This window comes from Dermacentor andersoni, chromosome 11 (assembly GCF_023375885.2).
Source record: "Dermacentor andersoni chromosome 11, qqDerAnde1_hic_scaffold, whole genome shotgun sequence".
Classification (NCBI taxonomy): Eukaryota; Metazoa; Arthropoda; class Arachnida; order Ixodida; family Ixodidae; genus Dermacentor; species Dermacentor andersoni.
The window spans coordinates 6,781,596-6,805,629 of record NC_092824.1 but is presented as its reverse complement, the minus strand read 5'-3'; the positions used below and the strand labels follow the sequence as shown (position 1 = coordinate 6,805,629).

Here is a 24,034-nt window from a genome sequence, read left to right as displayed (position 1 = left end):
AACTGTGTATATGTGTTCAAAACAAATAATAATAATAATAATAATAATTGCTCAGTGGCTACGGTGTCGAGCTGCTAAGCACGGGGTCGCAGGATCGAATCCCGGCCATGGGAGCCGCATTTCGATGGGGGTGACATGCGAAAACACCTGTGTACTTAGATTTACGTGCACGTTAAAGAACACCCACTACGGCGTGCCTCATAATGAGATCGTGTCTTTTTGCCACGTAAAACCGTATGATTTTTCGATTTCCACCTAAGTCCCATTTTCTTTTCAGCTGAATTACTTTGCTTTGCTCGCAGGAAACTCCCCAAAACATTTGTCACGAATGCGAGCATTCTGTCACCTGTTAACAACTTTATTATTTCTTTACTTCCATCGGGAATTTTCACTCACGTCCAAGGCGCGGTCAACGCAAGAACAACGCTGACGACGCCCATTTTCTCCGTAGCGGGACTCCTAAAGCTATCGTTTTGATATAGCGACACAAGGTACTGCCGTTATGTACGATGCGCCTATTGCGGTGGCGACCTCTTCCACACTTCCTTCAGAACACTTGGCGTCATCGCAAAGCGCGCGCGTGTCCTCCGAAATGCATGGCACTCCGGTGTCAGACAACGCTTAGAATTGCCCCATTCGCTTGTCAGGGGCATATACTCAATGACCAAAGTTAGCGAGAAATTAATTTAAGACAGGCACATACGCAGTGCATTCAGGCGCAGCTCGCAAAAGCGTTAGCGTGAAAGACATTCATCGGAAACGGCGCTTAGCCGGTTCATTCGTGGCGCCGCCTGCTAACGCGTCGGATTGCTGTTCTTCAGGGGCCCCGTTGAGGTGGGCTGCCCTGCTCTAAGCACTGCGCCCGGTGGCACATACCTAGTTACCGAAGTTGGCGCAAACGTTTCCAACGACGAAGTGGATATTCAAAATGGTCAATGCGAAGAAAAGTGGACAGAAAAATTGAGCAGATCCCATCCAATGTGGGAAGCGATGTTATGCGAAGCATTTTGCGGGTATCTGTCTAGTATCGCTTGTGGTTCCGTGAAGGTGTACCAATGTGTTTTTGTAAGTTTATTAGTTGTGTGTGGGTCGCGAGCGTACGTGTCCGTGGTGATATCAGTATGACGACGACCACATTGAAGATGATCACACGGCGGTGACTACGTGATTTCAACGCCGACCGTTTGACGCGAACTTACGACATGGCAGTTGTTTGCATATGGGTAACTAGCGGACGAGCTTAAAAGACAGAAACGCAAATTGTGATGTCATCAGTGACGACATGTTATGCAAGCCTACGCATATTGTTACGCCTCAACACGACCAAGGGCCTTAATTAGAAGTTGCAGTAAAACCTAAGAGCGCTGAAACACAAAAGACGTAGAAGAGGAAACACGGCACATGGGCGTGTGGTGTGTGTTTCATGTTGCACATCCTTTGTGCTTATAGCGCTCTAAGTTTTTATTTTGATGCACTACCAACTAGCCCACCTATCCATTTCCTAATAAGACGTTTACCACAAGGCAAGCTCCCTCTCCCTCATTACTCAGCAGCTATCCAGAAGTCAACGCAGCGTTGACCGCAACGGTTGACGGTTCAACAGAAGGCCACTCTTCCAGCAGCTGACAACCTGAACTAATCATTAAAAGGGCCAACGTCAAATGCTACCGTGGGAACGCCTTCGATCTTGGATTCCCAGATTGCTACGCGCTTTCTAAATATGCAGTGGCACTCGGAGTTTGTCAAAGCACTCAAATATCGCACTCAGAGTCCGTCGGAAAGGTGGGATATCATGGGCGGGTTATTGTGACTGATTCGATGATTGTGATAGGCCACGATACAGACATCAGATTCTCTAGTCGCCTAAGCAATACGATCGTGTTAAAAGCGGATACGTTTTGTGCAGTGGGAAGTGCTGACGGGTCCCAATGTGAACTCCGATTTTTAATATGCTCCTGCATTGAAGCCAGTGTAACTAATGTAAGATAAACCATTTTTTCCTTGATTCCTACTACCGGACGTACTCGTCGATGGGCTTGGTGCATCCCTGGCCTAAACACCACCTCGAGCCGCAGCAATGCATGGCGGCGTAATGTGGTGTATGTAAAATCGCGCTGGCATTTGTACTCCGTTCAAGACATACTAATGCGTGACTACCTTGGGCGATCATGAAGCCGATACAATGGCGCACAGTTTCTACGTAGTGTGCTGCGAGGAGAGCACCGAGGAAAGCAGGGCGGCCCCGAAGACAGCAGTCTGACGCGACGCCTCAGAGCACGAGCTGTCAACAAGGAAAGAAGAGGAGAAAGTGGGACGGTGTGCACGCGCCAAGGGTTTCAAATTTGGAACGAAACAAGTACGCGTGCGCGTGTGGCCCGAGCACGGGGCTGCTATGCTCGACGGCAGAGGTTTGACTCTGCAGTCGTTCACGCACAATTCTCTTTTTATTAAAGCGAGGTGCCGCAGGAACCTAGCTACCTGGTTTCATATCTACATGCCGCAAAGTGCCAAGAATAAGGCAGAGAAGTGCGCCTGTCCGTGTCTTTTATTCTGTTGTCCGCGTCTTATTTTTTGCGCCTACAACAATTTCTAAAAGCTGTGGCTGTCCGTTCCCGTATTCCTCGCACCATTTACAAACAGACAAAGAATTACTATTTGTCAGCAATGTATCATTGTTGTACGGCTTCTCTTTAGCGAACCTAAGAAAATCCTATTTTGCATGTAAGGAAACTTCCGTTTGCCCCTCTTTATGACTGAATTGATTTTCTTTTGACACAACTGAATTCGAAGGGAATCGCTTTACTATTTGTTGGAAGGCTTGGCGTTCCACAGAGGTGCTGCGCGTTAAGATGGAAAATTTCCGAAGGCGTTCAGTATGGCACGGTCGCCTTTAGGCAGGCTTGCATACAAGAGCAACGTAATAAGTGAATTACCCATAACAGCGAGGATGCTTCATTTAAGTTGAATGACATTGCACGGCACTTAGGTATGCGCAGTTTCCTGCTTAACGGTCGCGCAGGTTGCACTGACGTCTCTCCATTATTGCTCTTTGCACGTCGCCATAGTCGCGTTCTCAGCCTCTAGGCTGAGCTGCGCAACCGCCTATTTTTCGCCTCGCACCTCGCAAATTTCAGGCTCCGCTGTCGCGTAATGTAACTCGCGCTTACGAGCGAAATCCCAGTTTCCGCTGTGACGCCGCGCTCACGGTGCCCTGCATTTGACGTGAAGCCTGCGCTGTAGGCGGCGAGGAGCAGAAAGATGGCCGCGCGCGCTTCGCTAAGCAGGCTTTTTAACGGGGCACCGGAATTTGCATGTCAGAAAACGTGACGCCCGTAATACCGCCAGCTAAGTTCCCGCTTTGAGCTGAACAAAGCCGCGAAAGATTAGGCAAGTTGGTCCCTTAGCTTTCGCGTCACTATTTCATTTTTCTTCTCCCTCTCCAGCGCGCGCGTGCGTTCTCGACGCCGTTCTGGCCGCAAGACGTCGACGCCATGAGGAAACGGGGACGTAATAGGCGGCCCGCTTATGAGAGATTATATAAAGTGCGTGCTGCCGTGCGCGGCGTACAATTTTTCAGCTCGTCGCCGAACCTCTGATCCGGTGATCCGAGCGCCCCGACTTTATGACGTGACGCAGCATCTGTGGGAGGCATCGCCCCACGCTACGCACGCCCGCCTCTTGGAGGTTTCCGGCCGTGGCGAGGTTTCCTCCTCCACCCTAATTTGTGTTTCTTTTGCAAACATGCATGCTTTTTGTTTTTCAGCAGCTCGGGAAACGTAATTTCTTTTTTTTAGCGTGTATAATGTAGCTGGCAAAAAGGGAAACTTAAATGAGACAATTTGCAAGTAAATGTTTAAATGTTAGTGTGCAGCAAACGAGTCTACGAATGTATGCGGCGCTCATAGCGTTAGTTGCATGTTCGAGCTTCCCTAAAACTTTGTGTTAAAACAAACTGTTATCTTTTTCTTCCTTGGCGAATTACCCCAATTCACCGTGTTGGATATGCATGCGTCTAACTTATAATTGCAGCCTATAGCATTGCCTATCATTGTTCTTTTCTTTTTTTCCTTTTTTACTACATTGACGTCTTACAGAGTGACACGCTGAGCGTTGTGCAATATCGTGGTCTGGGCGGGGACTGGCGCATTGTCAGGCATTCAGTTGCCTTTTCGCCACCCCTTCCCGCTGTACCACCGGGTACGTATGCTTGAACTGATGATGAAATAAACCATTCATTCATTCATATTTACCTGGGAGATGCCATTGAGCTGGTGGAGTGTAAAGATAAAGATGTAGCTCACGATTATGGCGACCACAAAAATGATTAGGACGATGATGACGATGATGATGCAGATGACTGATGACAGGAGAGAGAGAGAGAAATTTAATGATACGAAATGCTGAGAGGTCGGCCTGAGGTATATTCTTCTAGCCAGCTACTCGGCATTGGGGGAAGGGGAAGAGGGAAAGAAAGAGGGAAGAGGTGCATGATGGGTGACGATGACGATAGAAGGAAGATGTAGAACATATCGCAAGCAATTTGGCATGCTCAAAGTCTGCAATCCAGGCCCGTAGTTTTTAAAAAGTTCAGTAATGCCTGAATGGCCTTGAAACTCGATTGAGCATCTGGCCAAGGGCCTAAAATAACGTCCTCCGACAACGGTGCGCTGTCGAGACGCGTAAGGTCGTTGTCCAACCTTTCACGCTCTTCCACGTACTTAGGGCAGTCACAAAGCACATGACCTATAGTCTCAGTCACATTGCACACCTCACAGTGTGGAGAATCGGTGCGTCGCATGAGGTGCACGTATCCGCGCGTAAACGCTACCCCCAGCCTTAGTCTGTGCAGAAGACTGGCACAGCTTCGTTGAATTTTCGGTGGTAGCCTAAAATTCATGGCAGGGTCCAATCTCTGGAGTCGTCTGTGGCGATTATCCGGATTGTCCCAGTGCTTTGCTGTCAATTTTCGGATGACACTGGAGAGGAGACAGTTGGCGTCCGCTCTTGAAAAAGGAATTGAAAGCACTGACTCTCGTTCGTCGAGTGCTTTCTTCGCTTCGGCGTCGGCCAGTTCGTTGCCCTGTATACCACAGTGACTGGGAATCCACTGAAATGTGATGTGGTGGCCATTTTCTTGCGCTAAAGTGTAGAGCTCGGCAGTTTGAAGAGCCAACACTCTGTAAGCGCTTTCTTTCAACACCACTCTAAGTAGTTGAAGAGCCGATTTTGCGTCGCTGAAGACTGTCCATATTTGAGGAGGCTGTCGCGAAAAAGTTGCAGGGATATTTCAACCTGTATGTAGTTGACGCCGATCACAATTTCCTGCTCCGACCTGTCGCGGTGGAACATTAGCGGCTATGCTGTTGAGTTGCTAAGCATGAGGTCGCGGGATCAAATCCCGGCCGCGACGGCCGCATTTCGGCGGGGGCAAAATGCAAGAACACCCATGTCCCGTGCATAGGGTACACGTTAAAGATCCCCTGGTAGTCAAAAATAATCCGGCGTCCCCCACTACGGCGTGCCTCATGATCAAATTGTGGTTTCGGTACGTACAACCCAAGAATTCAATTCCATTCTAACATTGCCACTCCAGCGTGACCCTCACAATAATTAAATGGATCATATATCCCATTCTCTCTGCCAAGTCGCCAAGAAAGACATTGTCTTTCATCGACTTCAACTACAGGTTGAATCGCCTTCGAACTTTTTCTGCACACTTTCTTCTCTTTGTTGCTGCATGGGTTGCTGCTAAAGTGGATGCCCAGAGACGCTGTTGAAAACCTCCACTACAACTGCTGCAATGCAATGCTCTATGGCTTTAGAGTAATGTTAGGAATGTGAGTAATGGTAATTTTGCCAGCGCACCGCCGTCTATAGCGCTGCTTGCAACAATATTGAGATAAGTTGCTATGCTAGTAATTTTATATACGAAAGGCTAGGGTTGCCGCACCACATGTCGCAAGCTGGCGTCACCGCGGAAGCTTACGCAACAGGTATCTTTACCAGGAAACGTATGCGGAGAGCGCTACCTGTCGCATTGCTATTCCGAGTGCATTATCATCAATTACGTTGCTCGTATGCTTGTTTTGAGCTTGTTCTTTATTGAAATGTATGCTTTTCTGTGTGTTTCATGAGATATTTAAATGACACTTAATACAACTAAATGTAAAAGTATGCAGGTTTCTTGCCACAGCACTAATCATTGTCCGCGTACTTACCGCCTCAATAATATTCCATTACCATCTGTTGACAGCTATAAATACCTTGGTGTTCACATTTCTTCTAATCTATCGTGGAATACGCATGTAGAATATGTAACTAACAACGCCAATCGCATGCTTGGTTATCTGCGTCGAAACGTTTTTGATTCCCCATCGTCCCTGAAGTTAACACTTTACAAAACCTTGGTACGTTCTAAATTAGAGTACGCATGCGCCATATGGGATCCTACTCAGACTACACTCATTCAAACTCATGAAGCCATTCAGAATCGCGGCGCACGTTTCATCTTGTCGAATTATTCACGTCATTCCAGTGTCACATCTATGAAGAAAACCCTAAACTTGCCTGACCTTTCGTTGCGTCGAAAGTCATCTCGCCTTAGCCTTTTTCATAAAATCTATTATTATAACGAGATGAAGGACGTTTTGTTTCATCCACCTCATTACATATCTTCAAGGACCGATCATCGCTTCAAGGTGGGGCTACCTTCTTGTCGCACAAAATTGTGTAATGACTCTTTTGTTCCTAGAACAAGTGTCGCATGGAACCACCTTGCCTCCACAATCGCCAGCATTGCTGATGACCACCAGTTCAAGATCGCTTTACAAGACACCTTGTAATACTTCTGTTTGTTTGTTTGCTGCACGCCTTGCCATTTCTTCCCCACTCCTTTCTGTAGTGCCTTTGGGCCCTGAAAGTATATTAAATAAATAAATAAATAAATAAATGTATGCACTGTTCGCTTCCCTTTTCTGAGTGCTTGTAGCCTCTGCCTTAAAAGGGTATGAGCCATTGATTTTTTTTTTTTTTTTTGCAGCGATACGGTTTATGGTTAGCGTTCCGTGCATTTTTCGTGTCCGTTAACAAACCTGGGTCAGCAAAAACTATCATCATCAGCAATGGCTCTTGCCACTGCTCGCACGTTCGTCGTCGTCTTCTACCACAATGCAATATCTTCGACGGTTGGCTGGACGCGGGACCCACGGCATGAGGCCTAACGGCCTGGCACAAAGCGCCGCAAAAGAAGAGCCGGACTGCTCGAGTCTCGGGCCAGACAAAAAAAAAATGCGTTTATTCCGGTGAGGGGAAACGCAGCAGGTATACTTACAGCGTTTGGCGCTGAGTGGCACCCTGACGTAACGATTCGAAACTGAAACAGGATATTACATCACCTCTTCCTTGTGGGAAAAATGCGCCACTCGCTCTCCTCGCAACAAAAGTAAGGGTCATGATTTACTGAAGAACACAGAATTGTAAGCATTGCACAATGAAGATTTTCTAACGTAAGTTTTGGACATGTTACTATTTATCGTTACAAAATGAATAGGATTTTCTACTAGTATCAGTTATGGACATGTATCATCCACACATTTTAGTTGGCGTTGACCAAATGGAAGAATAAGCACAGTGGAAATGCTGCTCACTACATGCCATGCTATTCAATTTGACATGAGTTGACTAGAGATCACATGTGAGCATTGTAATACAAGTGCTGGTGATGACATTTTTATACAGTAGAAAATTCTGCCGCATGTGCCTATCACAGACTTGTTTTTCCTAAGCAGACTTTCTTGGCTTTCCAATTTTAAAGAAAGAAGCATACACACAAAGAGCGAAAATGAACACAAGTTCATGAACACAACTGCACTACAGTTCTGATGAGTAGGGGAGGAAGAAGAAGTGTCGAAGCGAGCGGACGCACGTCGCATGGGCTCAGCAAATTTTCGAAGTTTTCGACAGGACAATTTTATTAGGCCACCAAATTTTTTGGCAACATCAACGCAGCTGATCGTCAGGACCACTAGGATACCACCTTCGAGCCGGTAGGCCCATTTTTGGACTTTTTATCGGACTTCGAAAATCTCCGGCGTGGCCGGGGAGCTAAGTCTCGCGTTAGGCTTAGCCACACCCGACACCCGGGTGGGCACCAAGTAGGTCGCAACGACAAGGCATCGACCGAAATGGATCCCCGGGGCGCTACCAACCCTGTGACAACCAATTTTATGGCCGGGCCAGCCCAAAACCCGACAGAATTCCAAGGTATGGACGAGGCCCCCGTCACCACGCACTCGAGCATGGAGCAAGCGGGCACCGGGGCCGCAGAAGAGCACCTCATGTAGCAGGACGCCATGGGCGAGGCGAGCCGGCAGCAAGACGAAGAAAAAACTGGCAAATATACCATTCCAGGCACCGGAAAAAGAATCTCAAGCGCGCTACAGAGAGCGACGTCATTTTGAAGACGAGAGGATTCCAAGCCACGGAGAACAATAACAAGATGACACCGGCAGCCACGGCTGGCAGCGGCATCACGCAAGACGGCGCGACGGGAGCGCCGCCGCAACAACAACAACAAAAGGTGGGAGCGCCGCGGCAGCCGAGGCAGAGGCTGCCACCGCTACCGAAGGACGACGCGAAGATCATCATCCGGCCCAGACGGGGGCTGAAAATCAAGGACATGAAACCATATCAAGCAACGCAAGCCATCATAGAGGCCTGCGGGATGAAATTCAAGGAAGAAGATTTCTGGTCAGGCTCCGACCAGTGGCCAACATCGTCATCGCAAGTTCTTCCAAGGAAGAAGTTGCGGACGTCATCAGGAAGATCAAGTACCTCCCATACAGCGGCATCAATTACGAAGTAAACGCTTAGGTGGCCATTCCTGGGGACGTAAAGCGGGCGGTAATCCATGGGCTACCGATAGGACTACAATCTGAAATACTGGAATCCAAGCTGCGACTACGTACTCAATGGGTGGAGATCCTGGCGGCAAGGATGCTGGGCAAGTCGGAGACGGCGCTAATCGCCTTGGACGGCCCCATCATTCCCAAGTGGGTCATCTTCAGCGCAGTAAATTACAAGACATACCCCTACAGACCAACCAGACAGTTTTGCTACGTATGCGGCACGCAAGGACACCGCTTGGACGTCTGCCAAACGCCGGGGGCGAGAACCTGCAAGCAGTGCGGAGCAAACAACCCAGCTGAAGGACATCAGTGCCAGCCAAAGGGCCTGGTATGTGGAGGCGAACACGCCGCCGGTACCAGGGACTGCCGGATGCGCCTCAAGAACATCAACGAGCTGCGAGGATGAGCCCCGTAGAAATGCCGAGGGCGAAGCCGCAGCCGTAGGCGCCGTCCCAGGGGGCTGAGCTCAGAAGCAGAGCAGAGCTGCTCGCGGAACCGGGGCCGCAGCCGAACGCGGAGCTGAGACCGGAGCCAGTCCAGGGACAGCTCCTTCCCACCACTGGGGCCACCACCCGCAGCCACAGAGCAGTGGAAACAGCAGCCGAAACCACAACAACAACAACAAAAAAGGGCGGAGTTAAGATAAGCTGGGGTGCAGGCCCTCCCAAATCACTGTTTCCGCACTCGGATAATAAAAATAACGACAACGAACTTAAACAATTAAGGGAAGGAAACAAGGCTCTAAGGCGAGAACTAGAGCAGAGTAGGAAGAAAACAGAACAACTAGAGGAGAGAATCAAAGAACTAATCAGGGAACTGCGAGAGCAAAGGGTGGGTAGCCTGCCGCGACAGCAGACCCCACCTCCAGCTATGGAGCAACAGCCACAGCAGCCGGAAAAGGGAACCGTAGAAATACAAATGCAATCATTTATGCAAAGCAATTCATAAATTCACAGTTAAGTCCTCCTGACATAATGGCGCTGCAGGAGACAAACACCGTGCCGAAACTCAAGGGATACACGTGCCAAGAAAAAGATCGCACGGCCACCTTAATTAGTAAAAAACTAGTCGCCATAGCACACGATGAAATTCCGGACACGCGGATAGAACACATCGTGACAGAGATAATTCCAAAGAAAAAGGGAAAACAAAAAAGCACTTTTATCATAAACTTATACAGTCCACCGCGACAAAATGACGGGGATATTCAGGAACTTTTCATAGGAGCCAGCAAGCTAGCGAAATCCAACACCCTGCTTACAATGGGCGATTTAATGCCAGGGGGCAGAGCTGGGGATATGAAAAAGAGACTACGAAGGGAACGCAAGTTAGTGACGCAGCAGAAATCACAAGCTGCACCCTCTTAACGGACGCAAACCAACCAACACGCCTAGGCAACAGCGTTAGTCCCGACACATGCCCAGACCTGACATACGTCAGGGGAGCTAGGCAAGCCACGTAGGAGAACCTGCTGGAGAACCTGGGTAGCGACCATTACGTTATAAGAACGCAAGTGTCAGCAGAGAACATCAAGCGCAAGATAGGAACAGCCAAAATAACGGACTGGAACGCTTTTCGCAAAGAATGCAAGCACATGGAGGGGGCGATAACCTACATAGAGGAACGGTGCAAACAACTTAAGGAAATACAACAATACGCCCAGGAGGTCGAAAGGTCAGAGCAAACACCGGAGGTGGACTCGCGACTCCTCAGGCTATGGGAGGCAATGCGTGGACTAACAAAAAGGTGGAAGAAACAACGACTAAATAAGAAGCTAAAGAAGAAGATAGCAGAGGTTACCAAGGAGGTAACCAAGACCAAGTCAGAAAGTAACGAAGCCATCCAAAGACTAGTACACCAATTTGAAGGGACAGAAGAAGAGCTACTGGAAAAAGTCCGTGTAAAGTGCTACGGGCAAAATAAACTCGAAGCGTACACGGAGAGATACCGAGGCGAAGAAAACCCCGGCCTAGACAGACCCATCACCAGGAAGGAAGTTTTCGCAGCAGTTAAGGCATCGACCAGGAACACAGCAGCAGGTGCGGAAAAGATTAGGAACGCACTAATCCGCAACCTAAGTGATGAGGCAGTCACACTGCTGACGAACTTCCTCAACACACATTGGGGAGCGGGGACACTGCCAGAGGAATGGAAACATGCGGACGTAGTTATGATCCCCAAGCCAGGGAAAAAGCTACTAGTAGAAAACCTACGACCGATATCACTCACTTCGTGCCTTGGCAAGTTGTACGAGCGAATCGTGGCAAGGAGGCTACAACAATACATGGAAGATGAAGATCTGTATCTCCACAGTATGTTCGGCTTTCGCACCAAATTATCAACAGACGTCCTACTACAAATTAAAGAGGGGGTTCTAAGCAACATCCCCTACAACGGAGAAAACATAATAATGGCACTCGATGTCAAAGAAGCATTCGACAACGTCAGCCACGCGGCCATCCTCAAGGGCCTGGACGATCTCAAAAGCGGACGAAGAATCCACGGCTACGTGACAGCGTTCCTATCAAACAGAACAGCCACGGTGGGGTTAGGAGACCTGCGGACAGACAAGTTCCACACGCCTAACAAAGGAACACCGCAGGGATCCGTGATCTCACCGATCCTTTTCAACATTGCAATGATTGGGATAGCCCGGAAGCTGGAAGAGATCGACGGCATACATCACACTATTTATGCCAACGATATCACCGTCTGGACTAACCAAGGCTCGCTCAGCCAAAAAGAAGAACGACTACAAGCCGCAGCAACATGCGTGGAAGAATGTGTTAGGGAAAGAGGCCTCGCCTGCTCGACGGAGATGTCAGAGCTCCTGCGAGTCAGAAGAGGAAAACACTCGGAAGAATAAATCAGCGCCACCCTAGGAGGACAAAAGATACCAGAAAAAGAAGCCGTCAGGATTCGGGGAAGGTGGGTACAGAGCAATCAACGCTGCACACACATCATAAACCTACTCAAGCAAGCGACGGCACAGGTGGCACGTATGATCACCCGCGTCTCGCAATAAAGAAGCGGCACGAAGGAGGAAGATGCGGTACGGTTACGTACGCCCTCCCATATTACAACACAAACGAAGGCGAACGGGACCAGGCCGACGCCACCATAAGGAAAACATTCAAAACAGCGCTTCACCTGCTGGCCAACACCTCGACAGAGAAGCTGCTGGCCCTCGGACTCCACAACACGTTCGAGGAGCTCGAAGAAGCACAATTAGGGTCGCAGCTACTCACACTCCAGCAGACTACCACGGGCAGAAAGCTCCTAAAAAAACTGGGGCACAAAGAAATTGAAAGGGAAGAACAAATAACGGCAAACCTACCCGATGAGTATCGCAGTAGCATCAAGGTAGGGTCCCTGCCAAGAAACATGGACCCGAATTCACACACAGCCAGGCGGAACGCTAGGGCAAAATATGTAGAAGATACCTAGCAACCAAGGCGAACACGGTATACACGGACGCCGCGGTATATCCTCGAGAACGAAGGGAAACAGAACAAAGAGTCGTCGCGGCAATAATAGACTCGGACTATAGGGAAATCGCTTGCGCGTCGGCACGGGATTGTACGGCAACCGAGGGAGAGAAAATAGCTGTTGCTCTAGCAGCTGTGGAGGGCTACCGCACAAATAGATCCCTTATAATTCTAACAGACTCCAAGGAAGCATGCCAAAACTACATTAACGGCAGAATTGGTCAAAAAGCGCTCCAAATCTTCCTCCGCGCTGGCCAACAGAATAAACACATTAGACACACCATCTTTTGGGTACCGGGGCACACTGAGATTGAGGGCGCCCAAAGGGTCGATAAGATCGCTCGCGAGCATACAAACCGAGCGGACCTAAACAGAGATCCTGAGGACCTCATGACAGTGATCCCAACGTACTCTGACGTACTAAATTACCATAGAGGGACGAGGATCAGATATCCCCCGCCTCACAATACGCTCACTCAACAACAGGCAGTTTACTGGCGAAAGCCGCAGATAGGAACTTTCCCAAATTTACATATAACATGCAAAATGTTCCCAATTCAATACAGGGTCACATGCCCGTGGTGTGGCGCAATATCCACACTTTATCACATCACATGGGTGTGCAATACGAATAAGGCATTCCACAAAATAGAACATCCGAGTGCGGAGCAGTGGGGGAGCGTGCTCTCCAGCGGCGACCATAGCCTCGAACGGAGGCTGGTGGATCATGCCCGACGAGCAGCCACGCTCAGTGGTGCCCTGGAATAGGGGCGCCAACCATGCAGGCCGGAGATCGTCATCAACCAATAGAAAATGAAGACATCCGACCCTACCGCTGAATTACTCTTTCTAGAGCAATGAAATTTACTTCCTCCTCCTCCTCTGTGATAAGGAAGATGTGGGCCCAGGCCTCAAACACACAGGGATGGCACAATGAACAAAGAGAGGCTTTAATAACACGGGGACGGGACTAGGATAACGTACACGATAACACACACACAGTTTTCTTCATGAGTGTCTGTCGCTTAGGTATAGTCACGCTCAGCGTCAATGTAGGAAGGCATCCGATAGCGCGTCGGTATCACACACTCACGGCACGAAGAGGCGCAAAGATGAATCCGGAGCAGCGAGTGGCGCAGGCGCTGGAGGCCGGGGCGGATGCCCGGCACACGACGAGCCACTCGCGCGACAGCTGGGTCGGGACGTCTGCCGGCCACAGGATAGACCGTTCGGAAGGCTTAGCTGCACCGGAACATACCGGCGTCGGATGCTCGCCCAGCAGTGGAGCAGGCCGGTGGAAGCCCAAGGACAGCCCGGCCTGTTCTGCCAGCACACCCAGGAACAGCGGCCTTGGGTAGATGACTGCTCGGCTCGCTCGGAAGGCCAGCTCAGGCAGTTCGCATGGCTGCCGTCTCCGCCCAGACACCGGCTCTTCTCTTCATCTTCGTCCGTCGCCGCCGCACAGCAGTCACGCGCATTCGGCCGCGACATTCAAATAGTCCAAACTCCTATCACACCTCTGATGAGTACCCGTCGTGGAAGGACAACGATGAGATGCATACTTGCACATGCAGATCATGCATGATAAGAGTTCACTGAGTACAAGAAACAGAGAATGCACACATCCGTGTGCCCCTTGAAGAACACTGAAGGGTGGCTCATTAGCTCTGAGCTTGACTCAAGACAGCTCTGCGGCTGCAGTGGATTGATGATTGTGCGTATAAGGCACGTTTACACTGCAAGATAGTGCAGGACCTAAGTAATATGCAAGAGCCTTTTTCGCATAAAAAGACGAATTCGCATGGTGGTCAGTACCGTAATGATGATGTGCGTATTGCATGCTTACGCTAAAGGAGATATAAGTTATCCCCATACCAGTAGGAAATAGAAGAAAAGGTGAGAAACCATCATGAAGGGATGGATAGTAACTGGAATGGCTCCTTTCAACTAATTTTTCAAGAAAATCATGTCTCACAGGGCATTTCACAAATTTGGACGCATTTCGAGGTTTGCCATTTTCAAGCTTGAAAGTATTGCGACTTGTCCTACAGTAAATCTTGAATGGACCTGAGTATTCGGGACCAGACTTTTTGAATTTACGTAGTCGGACAAGGTCTGGACAAAATTGCGGGCATTTTGTTGCGCCACGACGGTCCACGTACGTTTAACATTTTGGCGTAGGGCCTAATTCCATTCAACCATTTCCTTTATAGGTTGGAAGTTGTATTAAGTATCCTGATCCCAGACAAAAGATTGTCCTTGCTTTAGATCTTTTCTAAGAGGCTCTGCCAATTCAGCGCACTGTGGGATCAGTTTAGCGTAGTATCGCGTGAGACCGGGAAATGAATGCAGCGACTTTTTGTCAGTTGGCTGTGGTGCATCAACTATTGACTTGACTTTGTTTTCCAGAGGCGAAATGCCGTTTGCACTGAACCTATGTCCAAGAAAGGTGAGCTCTGGGACACTATATACAGACTTCGCATTTAGCTCTATGCGAGCAGCTGAGGTTCTAGAAAGCACAGTTTGCACATTTTTATGATGCTCAGCTTCTGTGCGGCTCCAAATAAAAACATTACTTAGGCAGCACAACGTACCTGGACAGTCTTTTAAAACAGATATCTGCTGAAAAGCGGAAGACGCCGATGCCAATCCGAAACACACACTCTTAAAGCGAAAGTGACCGTCATGATTGATGAATGCAGTAAGCTCGCGGCTTTTCTCTGACAATAAAACCTGATGATAAGCGCACTGTAAGTCCAACTTACTGAAGCTAGTAGCATCAGCGAGTCGATGCAACCGTTTGTCAGCCCTAGGTAGAGGAAAGGCATCGATGACCACAGCCTTCTTGGGTTCTGTAAGCTCGACGCAAAGTCAAATGAAATTGTCTTTCTTCCGAACCACGACGAGCGAAGAAATCCACTCGGACGCTGAGCCTCGTTCGATGATATCAGCTCATTCCAGCCATTGCAGTTCGGTGGAGACTTGCTCACGGGGAACCGGAGGTAGAGGAGGCACTTTCGCTGAGACTGGTTGCACTGAAGCTCGAAGGCGAACGTTGTGGATGAAGCGCTTTACAAGTCCCAATTGTCCTGAGAACAGATGGGCGAACTCTGTTGGAGCGTTGCGCGAAAGAGACGAAAGCTGAACGCTTGGGTCAGCTGGAGCTCCTGACCCTTGTTGACATGTGACCGGAGACACTTGAATGCCAATGCCCAAAGCTCGAATTGCGTCTCAGCGCAGAAGAGAAGTGCCTTGGTTCGTGACGAGAAATGTCACTACTGCAGCCTTTCTGCGTTACTTGACGAGACCGGCGAAATGTCCTGGACGCAAAATTTCTGGCTGGAATGAATTCTTCAGCCGAAGACTCGAAGGAGATAAGGGAAAACCTTGAAATGTTCTTCGTACAGTGAGCTGTTCATCAGCGACACCGTAGCTCCTGTATCCCCGAGCAACTTGAGTGTAGTAGTCACAATGAGGACTTCGGCGTAAATTATTGCTGGACGGAAATTCGGTGCTTGAATTCTAAGCGCAGACGGGACTGTAGTGGCCGATTTAGTATCGGTAGTAAAAGAAACAAGCTGCGTTCGGGCAGGGGCCTCTCAATGCGTTCAGTTCCTCGCTCGGCAAACTGACGCGTAATGTCCCGATTTTCCGGGCACATGGCAGGTAGCGTGCTTGGCCGACAGCCTGGGTCGGATGCGATGTGCTGGGGTGAACCACATCAGCAGCAACGGACTGCGATGTCTCGACTGGCTTCGCGGAGTTCGGGCCGGGTGTCATGTTGGCCGGCCTCCTCAGGTCGCGAGTTTCCGCCATAGTGTTCCTGTATATGCTCCAGCAGGGAGCAGAGTTGCGCATAGGTCCGCCGCCGTGATCCAGCTCTGCAGCAAAGCCACTCCTCGCGCGCGCAGGAGCCAAATGCCGCGCGGTGTTCCGCCTTTTTCTCTAGTTGTCGCGAGCTACAAGCGCCGATTGTTCGCAGGCGCTTAGCAAAGGGCACTTCTTAATACAGGCTACGCTCGAACGAGTCATTCGTGCAGCCGGAGTGGGTGGGCTTCCAACTAACCGAAACTTTCTATGTATCTATGTAAACACGCATATACAAACACACACACGAACGTAAAAATAAGGGGTAGGACCGCCTTCGATACCCCAAAATAAAGTATTCCCGTGGCTCGAACAGCTCCAAAGTTCGCTCGCAAACGCGCAGTACGTTGCCACAAAAATCGGTGCAATGATTTTCAGCATGCATATGAAGTTGTCTTATCATGGTCAGAAAGCAAGAAATGTTTTAAAGAGTGTTTAAAACTTCACACACGTAAGGTGGACACTTAGCGCATTTTGGCTGCCGAAACCAGCCGATTAATGACCGTCGTCAAGAGAGCTATCGTGCCTGCAGTTATGTCAGTGAGCGTTAACAGAGCGCCATTTATCACTAACCATCGTTCACAACAGCTGCACGTTTTCGATACATGCGGTGCAGACACAGATTTAAGCGCATTTCAAATGTTGACATGCGCACATTTTAAGCAAAGCTTACTTTTATTTACTATTACTATTTAGTAGCAGCAAATCTGCAAGTAGAAAAAGATTCAAGATGCAAGAGCTTCTAGCTGCTCCTCCGAACGCACGATCGACGGTCCACTGATTGCAATGGCGATGGTACTGACGGAAACGACGAGTTCGCATGAGTCGGCGATGCGCCCGTAAAGTTGGCTTCGCATCAGCGCGGATCATTTGACGTCATTTTTCGCGCTCGGCCAATAGCGGTGCGAGCGGCGCCGGAAAAGTTATGCGCAACTCTGCTCCCTGCGGGAGCATATACAGGAACGCTATTCCGCCATGCCGTTGAGCGCCATCTTGAACCCGCAGGGCCAATTGAGAAGGGTGGTGGGGACCGCCATCTTGCGCACCCGCGTGAGGAAGGTGATGACTGGCGACGCCATCTTGGCGTTGCATCGAGACGCGATGGACAGACGAGTTGTTGAAAACTTCAAGTTCCTTGTGAACTTGTTCTACGCTCGATCCGATTTCGTCGGCTTTCATGAGCGTGCGCGACGATCCTTCGTAGAGTAACCTTTCTCGTATTCTTGGTGCTGCGACACCTTGCTAGATTTGGTCGCGAAGGGAGTCGTGCCATACGCCGAACGCAGATGCAGGCGCTAGCCTTTACTGTAAGGCGATGATAAAATCCAGAAAGTTTCCCCGTATTGTTGCTTTCTGTCCCTGAAGACAATAGGATGCATCAGGAGATTGGTGCTTTCTTCGTAATGCTAGTCGAAGATGCGAAGAATGTCTTAGAACGTTGTAGATGTGAGGTCCGTTTGCGACTCGAGGCCGTAGTAGAGACGCTGCCCCTCAAAGCCTAAGTTACTGATTAAAATGGCTTTCTTCCTCTCATTTTCTGGTGCCTCGCAACCGGTCACCCGGAGCAACGTGCAAAATGAACGTTTCCACATGAGCCACGGTACCGAAAGAGTACCGGGGACCGCAAGGAAAGGCGGCACGGGGGGTACGAACGCCATTCTGGGCACCGAGAACAAAGGTGAGGGAGTTGATGTTGACGGAGAAGCAGGCGTAGTTGCGGCGTCTTGCATGTCAGAAGCAAGAATAGAACGGCAGAGGCAAGTAGTAAGCCGAAGAACGGTTTAACTCTTCGCCAGTTTGTAGTATCTTCAACGGGGCGGCCGGACGCGGGGCCTACGGCGTGAGGCCTAACGGCCTGGCGCGAACCGCGGCAAAGGAAGAGCCGGACGGCTCGACTCGGGGACCAGACAAAGAATGATATTATTCTAGCGAGGCGAAACGAAACAGGTATATTTACAGCGTTTAGCGCTGAGAGCGCCCTGACGTAACGATTCAAAACCGAAACAGGCTTTTACACACAGCTGGCTCGTTCGTGCCTCTCGGCGTAACGTCGCAAACGCGCTCGTGCCACTGCTCGCGCGTTCGTGGTCAACGTCGTCATCTTCCAGAGTGGCTCCGTTAGCGCTCATCATGCCGGCTGTCCAATAATGCCCTCCCTCGACAAAGGCACTGACGGCAATGGCCAGTAGTTGCGGTGATTTCGGTCTCAAATTATTTGCGTCAATATATCGGGAACGGAAAACACGAATGTATATCCCGAATGTATAACACAAATCAACGCGGAGCCTTTGCATTGTTTGCTTGCTTACGGAGGTAAGAGTGCATAGTGCTTACGGTTGTATGAGCCATTGATGATGATAGTTTTTTGTCGATGGACGCGAAAGAATCCCGGGATTCTAGCCATATACAGCTTTTGTAAAATCTCCGTAAGGGTAAAGTGCCACTGAAAGGTTGCTGCGCTGGTAAGTACAGTGATTTTTGTAATACAGCAAAAGTGGTTATGCAATTTTAACCTCGCCAAACTAGTGGTAGCAGCGCAATGTTTCCATGGGGCGTGATTATTCTCTTTCATCCAACTGCCGCAAGCGGAGATTCTTAAAAGCCAAAATCCTTCCTAGCGTGTTACTTGTTGCGGCTCGGGTGGCGTTCAGGGCCTCGAATCCCCCAAGCCCATCGACTCTGACGTCAAGTTGTAGAAAATCTAGGAAAATGGTTTATTTGTATTACTTACACGGCTCCAATGCGGAAGCCCACTCAATTCAGGAGCAAGTTAACGTTTCGGTTCTTATCAGGACCCTCTGTCGTCACGCTCGAAAAGTCTACTTTTAATCCCCTCGTTTCGCTAGGTGATTCGAAAATCGAATACGAAGACTGTCCAGCATCAGATCACCATCGTCGACTCTGCTGCGATACCACGCCCATGCTATCCATAACCCGCAGTAACTTCGATTCGAAGAAACTGATTTGTACGATGTCTTTCTTCTTAGGTCAGCCTGCAAGGTGAGGCGCGGGCTGAGGTCCTTTCGTGGAATCCTGGAACAGCCAGTTTGTATGCACACCGTCTTTCTTCTTCGCTCAGCATGCAAAGTGAGGCGTGCGCTGAGGTCCTTTCGTGGAATCCTGGAACAGCCAGTTTGTATGCACACCGTCTTTCTTCTTCGCTCAGCATGCAAAGTGAGGCGCGCGCTGAGGTCCTTTCGTGGAATCCTGGAACAGCCAGTTTGTATGCACACCGTCTTTCTTCTTCGCTCAGCCTGCAAAGTGAGGCGCGCGCTGAGGTCCTTTCGTGGAATCCAGGAACAGCTGGTTTTCACGCTGTCTTTCTTCTTCGTTTAGCCTGCAAGATGAGGCGCGCGCTGAGGTCCTCTCGTGGAATCCTATACAGCCAATTTGCATGCACACATCTTTCTTCTTCGCTTAGCCTGCAAAATGAGGCGCGCGCTGAGGTCCTTTCGTGAAATCCTGGAACAGCCAGTTTGCATGCACACTTTCTTTCTTCTTCGCTTAGCCTGCAAGATTAGGCGCGCGCTGAGGTCCTTTCGTCCAATCCTGGAACAGCCAGTTTGCACGCTGTCTTTCTTCTTCGCTCAGCCTGCAAAGTGAGGCGCGCGCTGAGGTTCTTTCATGGAATCCTGGAACAGCCGATTGGCATGGTGTCTTTCTTCTTCGCTCAGATTTCAATGTTAGGCGCGGTCTGAGGTCCTTTCGGGGAACCCTGGAACAGCCGCTTGGCGCGCTGTATTTCTTATTCGCTCAGCCACAGCAACGTCAGGCGCGGGCTGACGTCCTTTCGTGGAGTCCTGGAACAGCCGGTTTGCACGCTGTCTTTCTTCTTCGCTTAGCCTGCAAGATGAGGCGCGCGCTGAGGTCCTTTCGTGCAATCCTGGAACAGCCGGTTCACACGCTGTCTTCGTTCTTCGCTCAGCCCGCAAAGTGAGGCGCGGACGGAGCTCCTTACGTGCAATCCTCGAAAAGCCGCTTTGCACGCTGTCTTTCTTATTCGCTCAGCCACAGCAAGGTGAGGCGCGGGCTGAGGTCCTTTCGTGGAATCCTGGAACAGCCAGTTTGCATGCACACTGTCTTTCTTCTTCGCTTAGCCTGCAAGATTAGGCGCGCGCTGAGGTCTTTTCGTGCAATCCTGGAGCAGCCGGTTTCCACGCTGTCTTTCTTCTTCGCTCAGATTTCAATATCAGGAGCGGGCTGAGGTCCTTTCGGGGAACCCTGGAACAGCCTATTGGCACGCTGTAGTACTACATTGTTGCAAAACGCGGCACGACACCTTTTACTAACGAATCTCGGCACGCAGAACCGACACGCACCTCACCGTACTGCGAGGGCACACATTCCTTAACCGTAGCCAAGGCGATCGTGCGTTGGTCCACGTCCTGCAGTGCAGTAATGGATCCGAGGTCACTCGAAAACCACAAGCGCTCACACAACACAGGGCACACACGATGTGTTCCTTACAAGCTCCCTCTGAAACCTGGCCGTTGCTCCGGTGGAACGTTCCAAGTTTGTGGGATCGGGGCCACATGAACCGTTCAGATTTTCTTCCGCTTCGCGGTCCTGGCGGGCAGCAGGCTTAAGGGACAACCTTTGCGGGAGAGCGGAAAGGAAGGAAATGAGATACGCAAGCGCTTGGAACGCCGACAAAGAGGGGGCGGTGCGAACATAGGGCGCTATCACGTAAAACAATTCCAAACTTTTCTATTCCAATTCTGCAACCAGCCCACCGCGATTGGTCAAAAACTTTTTTGGACCACCCCCACTTCCCTTGTCTGTCACGCGACGCCACGAAAATGCAATAGCTCCCCATCAGATATGACGTGTACACACTGATTATGCATAATTTGACCGAACAAAGCAATAATAGTTACTTATGATTCGACACCTTTTGTCATTAGCTCTCGGCTATTGGTCAAAAGTTTTCGGACTGTACCCACTTCACCTGCCATCACGCGACATCACAAAACCGCAAAAACTTACGCGTCAAAGTGACGCATACGCTTTAAAGATGGATTAATATGCCGAACAAAACTGAATTTTTTACTAAATAGGCGCAGGCTGCCCCGTTCCGAATAGAATAAAAGCTGGACTCCGCCGATCGCTCGGGCACTGGCTACTCGGCCCTGCCGGAGAGCATGGGTTTATTTGCGTGTAATAAAACTTTTTTTGTGTGGCCGTGCAACGTTTTCCGGAACTTTCGGTGCGTTTACGACTTCGTTCTGCCAATTCTTCTTGGCTTCATTCTTAAGCTTCCGTTGCATGCCGCCGCAATTGTCGACGAGCCACTGCAAGCTAAGTAAGAGAAAGCGGACCAATCGCAGACGCCGGCACCACCCTCTTCATCTGGTTATCGATATTCAATGCAGAGGCTCGGCCCCAACGAATCCCTGTCCACTTGAGCATGCTCCTCGCCACTTGTGAGCCAATTAGATAAGACAAGCCGCTCAGTGCCGGCAATCTTATTCGTTTTTCTAGCAAAAAAAAAAAAAAATTGTCCTCCTATGAACAAGGGGAGCATTTGATTGGTTTGTTCAGACAACCCTGCGGGTGACAGCCCGATGCTTGCCCCGACGGTTACGCAAATTTAACGCCAGGAGATTTGAATAAAAACATACTCGAATAGTTTTACGTTATATGGCTCATAGACAAGGCCGACGCAGGTCAATGTGTAGTATCTGTTCTTGTCAGCTTAACGTCTGATACGGGCTCTACTTCGGCATAAGATATTGAACTTATGCACTTAATTAAACTTAATGCAAGTTGGCGATGTGCTTAAAGCCCGCCGCTCCACATCCGCCATAGGTCGACCTAGTATTGAACTGTCTTCGGGATCGGCCCACGTATGAGGAGAAATTCTCGGTCTACACAGCTCGATAGACGCACGCAATTTTTCCCAGAACCTAACTATATCCAGCTTCACTGCAAAAAATTGCGGTAATGCTGCACGTTCGTTCTCTCTCACACAGATTTAAAAAAAGTGAGGACCAAGTACGATATCAATGTTCTGTTTTGAGCTCCTAATGAAGTGGGTAATGTAGGAGCAGCTGTCCCAAAGAACGAGAGAAGGAATTGGAAAGAAGACAGGCCGTATATAATACATGAAAATAGGTTCGTCCCCCTGTAAGATTGCTGTTGTCTACCAGATCCCGTTGTCTTGCGGCCGTACGTACATAGGCTAGACATGCCGATGCATTGATGTCAGGCCATAGGAGCACCAGAATTCTTTTGAAAAAAAAAATCTAATAATCTATTAAACGCAAGTGTTTCGTACGTCGGCAAAGAGAGGATGGTGACAACGTAGACATGACCTACGCGGACCAATGTGTAGTATATATTTTATTTACTTTATTTACAAATACGGTCAGCCCTTACACAGGGCTATTACAGGAGGCGAATAGAAATGTGTAATAGTTAGCATTCTGGAAAACAATGACATCAGATATTTTGCATTCAAATCTAACAAGTGAAGGGACAAATTAATGGCACAAATAACAAATAAGCAAATTGTTAGCAAAGAAATGCATCAAGGCACATATAGGTACAAAAACTATTAGCAGTGACAAATCAGTATAATAGCTATGTGTTTTATAAATGAATCAGCTGATAAAGACGAGACGGCTTCTTCAGACAGAGAATTCCATTCGCTGATGGCTCTTGGGAAGAAGCTACACTTAATATAGTCAGTACGAACGGCATGAGTACAAATAAACATTGAATGGCGGTACCTAGAGGTCTCGTTGCGTAGAATTTTAAAATAGTCTGCATATTTTATATGAATAGGATGATGGAATAATAAGATATAGATATTTCAACCTTTCGTATTTAGTCCTATCCTGTAATTTAAGTAGTGCTGCAAGTACGCACAGCTGAGAAGGGAAGTCGGACTGCCGGTCTGTATTGAATACAAATCTGACTGCTAGAAGCTAGATTTGCAGATTTGCATAACCTTTGCATATTCAGTTATTTGCCTAATTCGTGTTTTTGCGCTAAACATTTTGTTTCTTGTGTCCCAAATGGCAAATTACGCCCGAGACACCAGAGCGATTAGCTGACCTTAGAACACACATATGCTATGTGATCGTTCTAGCGAAGATAGTTCCAGAAAATCAAGCCTAGGCATTTAAGCTCCTGAACTCTTCTAAGTTCATAATTATCAATACAGTAAGAGCAGTTTAAAGGAGTTTTCCTTCGAGAGATTGTCATAACTGCGGTTTTTAGTGGATTTAGCTCCATTTGCCATTCATTATACCATTTCCTTATCTTCTGCAAGTTTCCATTTAACTTTTTCTGGTCAGCTACTGTTTCTACTTTATTGTATATAACGCAGTCATCTGCAAATAGCCTGATGAAACGGCTACACTATTCGGGAGGTCCTTTATAAATCAAAGAAACTAAAAGGGGCCAAGAACACTACCTTGGGGTACGCCTGATAGGACAGATAAAACCCGCGATTTCCTCTCACTAATGTCAACATATTGCTCGCGAGAATGTAAGTAAGATGAGAGCCAATTTGTAATGATAGCACTGTTAAAGATTAACTCAATTTTTGTAGCAATTTTCGGTGAGACACCTTATCGAATGCCTTTCAGAAATTCATGAAAATCATATCTGTCTGTCGGCGAAAGTTAGTGGTTTCCGAAAGATGGTGCACTAATTCGATAAGCTGAGGTGTAGTAGACAAGCCTTGCCGAAAGGTATCTTCGCGATCGGATAATTAATTGTGCCCATGATATAACTTATAGCATGTTTCAAGATAATATGTTCAAG

At 48.9% G+C, this 24,034-nt stretch overlaps 1 long non-coding RNA gene and 1 pseudogene across 3 annotated transcripts in view; one reads left to right on the top strand and one right to left on the bottom strand.

Annotated features, from left to right (window-relative positions):
• LOC129381734 (uncharacterized) overlaps nucleotides 1-24,034 on the bottom strand; it is a 130,012-nt gene that overhangs the window by 94,196 nt on the left and 11,782 nt on the right. Inside the window, exon 3 of one of the 3 annotated variants that reach the window (XR_008609855.2) lies at nucleotides 20,169-20,855. The exons of 1 other annotated variant lie outside the window; for it this stretch is intronic. This is a non-coding gene — a long non-coding RNA (uncharacterized lncRNA). Of the gene's footprint in view, nucleotides 1-20,168; nucleotides 20,856-22,338; nucleotides 22,490-24,034 lie in introns of those variants that run through there. One more of the 3 variants, XR_008609854.2, reaches the window with a different exon arrangement.
• Nucleotides 21,902-22,112, top strand: LOC126518444 (U2 spliceosomal RNA; annotated as a pseudogene).